The sequence below is a fragment of the Moschus berezovskii genome, chromosome 21 (assembly GCF_049115385.1).
Source record: "Moschus berezovskii isolate FMDL1 chromosome 21, NW_MosBer_1.0, whole genome shotgun sequence".
Lineage (NCBI taxonomy): Eukaryota > Metazoa > Chordata > Mammalia > Artiodactyla > Moschidae > Moschus > Moschus berezovskii.
The window spans coordinates 61,618,040-61,621,187 of record NC_142480.1 but is presented as its reverse complement, the minus strand read 5'-3'; the positions used below and the strand labels follow the sequence as shown (position 1 = coordinate 61,621,187).

At 39.4% G+C, this 3,148-nt stretch overlaps 1 non-coding gene across 1 annotated transcript; it reads right to left on the bottom strand.

Annotated features, from left to right (window-relative positions):
* Positions 1-2,043: 2,043 nt before the first annotated feature.
* Positions 2,044-2,147, bottom strand: LOC129550840 (U6 spliceosomal RNA). Its single transcript, XR_008684962.2, has one exon. It is a non-coding gene; the product is annotated as a U6 spliceosomal RNA (small nuclear RNA).
* Positions 2,148-3,148: the final 1,001 nt, after the last annotated feature.

Sequence of the window (3,148 nt, the reverse complement as noted above, 5' to 3'; positions counted from 1 at the left end):
GATCAGTGGAATAGATTAGCTTTATCATTTTACCTTTAAATGAGGCCTCTGCCGTACTTACAATATCAGATGGACTTGTCATCATCACAAATATTTAGAATGGCAGATTGCAACCTCTCAGTGTGTGTGTGTGTGTGAAATGTCATCCTGATTTCTTATGATGGGGAAAACAATTTTTCAAAGTTAAATATAGAATTACCATCAGTTCAGTTCAGTTCAGTTCAGTCACTCAGTCGTGTCCGACTCTCCACGATCCCAAGAATCACAGCACACCAGGCCTCCCTGTCCATCACCAACTCCCCGAGTTCACTCAAACTCATGTCCACAGAGTCGGTGATGCCATCCAGCCATCTCATTCTCCGTCGTCCCCTTCTCCTCCCGCCCCCAACCTTTCCTAGCATCAGAGTCTTTTCCAGTGAGTCAACTCGTCGCATGAGGTGGCCAAAGTATTGCAGTTTCAGCTTTAGCATCAGTCCTTCCAATGAACACCCAGGATTGATCTCCTTTAGAATGGACTGGTTGGATCTCCCTGCAGTCCAAGGGACTCTCAAGAGTCTTCTCCAACACCACAGTTCAAAAGCATCAATTCTTCGGCGATCAGCTTTCTTCACAGTCCAACTCTCACATCCATACATGACCACGGGAAAAACCATAGCCTTGACTAGACAGACCTTTGTTGGCAAAGTAATGTCTCTGCTTTTTAATATACTATCAAGGTTGGTCATAACTTTCCTTCCAAGGAGTAAGCATCTTTTAATTTCATGGCTGCAATCAGCATCTGCAGTGATTTTTGGAGCCCCCAAAAAATAAAGTCTGACACTGTTTCCACTGTTTTTCCATCTATTTCCCATGAAGTGATGGGACCAGATGCCATGATCTTTGTTTTCTGAATGTTGAGCTTCAATCCAACCTTTTCACTCTCCTCTTTCACTTTCATCAAGAGGCTTTTGAGTTCCTCTTCACTTTCTGCCATAAGGGTGGTGTCATCTGCATATCTGAGGTTATTGATATTTCTCCCTGCAATCTTGATTCCAGCTTGTGCTTCTTCCAGCCCAGCGTTCCTCATGATGTACTCTGCATATAAGTTAAATAAGCAGGGTGACAATATACAGTCCTGACGTACTCCTTTTCCTATTTGGAACCAGTCTGTTGTTCCATGTACAATTCTGACTGTTGCTTCCTGACCCCAGTCCTTCTTGGAATTTCCAAAGACTGAATTGCTGGGTTATATGGTAATTCTATATAACCCAGCAATTCAATCTTTGGAAATTCCAAGAAGGACTGAAAGTAGGATTTTTAAACTATTATTTGTACACCCTTGAAAAGGGTGTACAGTAATGTGCACAGTAATGCTACTATTACTTATAGAAGCATTATTCACAATAGTCAAAAGGCCCATCAGCCAAATGCCCTTCAGTGGATGAACAAATAAACAAAATGTGGTGCATACATAGAATGGGATATTGAATCATAAAATGCAATGATGCACTGATACATGCCTGCTACAAAGAATGAGCCTGAAAACGTTATGATAAGAGAAAGATGACAGACATAAAGGGCAGCATATTATATGATTCCATTTATATGAAGCATCCAGAACAGACAGATCCATAGCCACAGAAAGTGTATTAATGACTACCAGGAGCCAGGTAAAGGGAGGATGGGGAACACCGACATTTTTTAAGTTTGTGAATATCAGAGATTTACTACTTTTTACACATACATACATTTTTATATTCTTTATATACTTTTCCATTATGGTTTATCTCAGGATGTTGAACAGAGTTCCCTGTGTTATACAGTAGTACTTTGTTGCTTATCCAGTCTGTCTATAATAGTTTACATCTGCTAGCCCCAACTTCTCACTTCATCCCTCCGCCATCCCCCACCCCCTTGGCAACTACAAGTCTGTTCTCTATGTCTGGGAGTCTATATCTGTTTCATAGATAGGCTCATTTGTGTCGTATTTTACTAACAGATTCCACACATAAGTGATATCATATGGTATTTGTCTTTCTGACTTATTTCACTTAGTATGACAATAAAAATATAGAATGTTTCAGGAGTTTGCATGTCATCTTTGTGCAGGGGCCATGCTAATCTCTGTATTGTTCCAATTTTAGTACATGTGCTGGCAAATTGAACATGGGTATGACTACTTAATGGGCATAGAGTTTCCCTTTGGGGTGACAAATATGTTTTGAAACTAGATAGAGGTCATTGTTGTAGGACACTGGGAATGTCCTAAATGTCACTGAATTGTATACTTTAAAATAGTTAATTTTATGTTATCTGAATTTGACCTCAACTAAAAAAATAATCTATGGTGGAATTTCAAGAATCCAACAAGGGAGCTTTAAAAACAAGTCAGAAGAACACATTTCTTAAATACTATACACACACATATAGACACACACAGGTGTGGATACAGAAGTCTCAGTGCAGGAAATGTTAACACATATTGGCCAGGTATGATGGTTAATTTTGTGTCAACTTGACTGAGCCAGAGGTGCTCAGATATTTGGTTAAACATTAATATGGGTATTTCTTTGAGAGTGTTTTTCATGAAATTAATATTTAAAATCAGTTGATGATGTAAAGCAGATTTCCTCTCTGATGGGGGTGGGTCTTGATCAATCAGTTGAAGGTCTGAATAGACCAAAAGGGCTGACTGTCCCGAGTAAGAGACAATTTCTTCTGCCTGACTGCATTCAAGCTGGGACCTTGACCTTTGCTTGCCGTCAGAAATGCTCCATATACTCTTGTGAGTCTCCATCCTGCTGAATCACTCCGTAGGTCTTGGGACTTGTCAGTCTCCATGAGTGCATGAGCTGATTCTGTGTAATAACTCTCTTTACATTTTATCTCTATCTATCTATCATCTGCTTTCCTATCTATCTCTCCTGTGAGTTCTCTGGAATCAATGCAGAGAACCCTAACACACCAATTCACCTGGTTTCTGATGCAATTATTCCACTTTCCATTTCCTTTCCTATACAATGTCCTATTGTCTGCATGACTTTACTTCAAGTAGCCTCACACTTAATGGCCAACAAAATTACATATCCAACTTGAAATTACAATTTTTTTTCAGAAAATAAAGCTAACAACTCTACTGTTCTTTTGACTGAAAGTTAATTTTACCAAG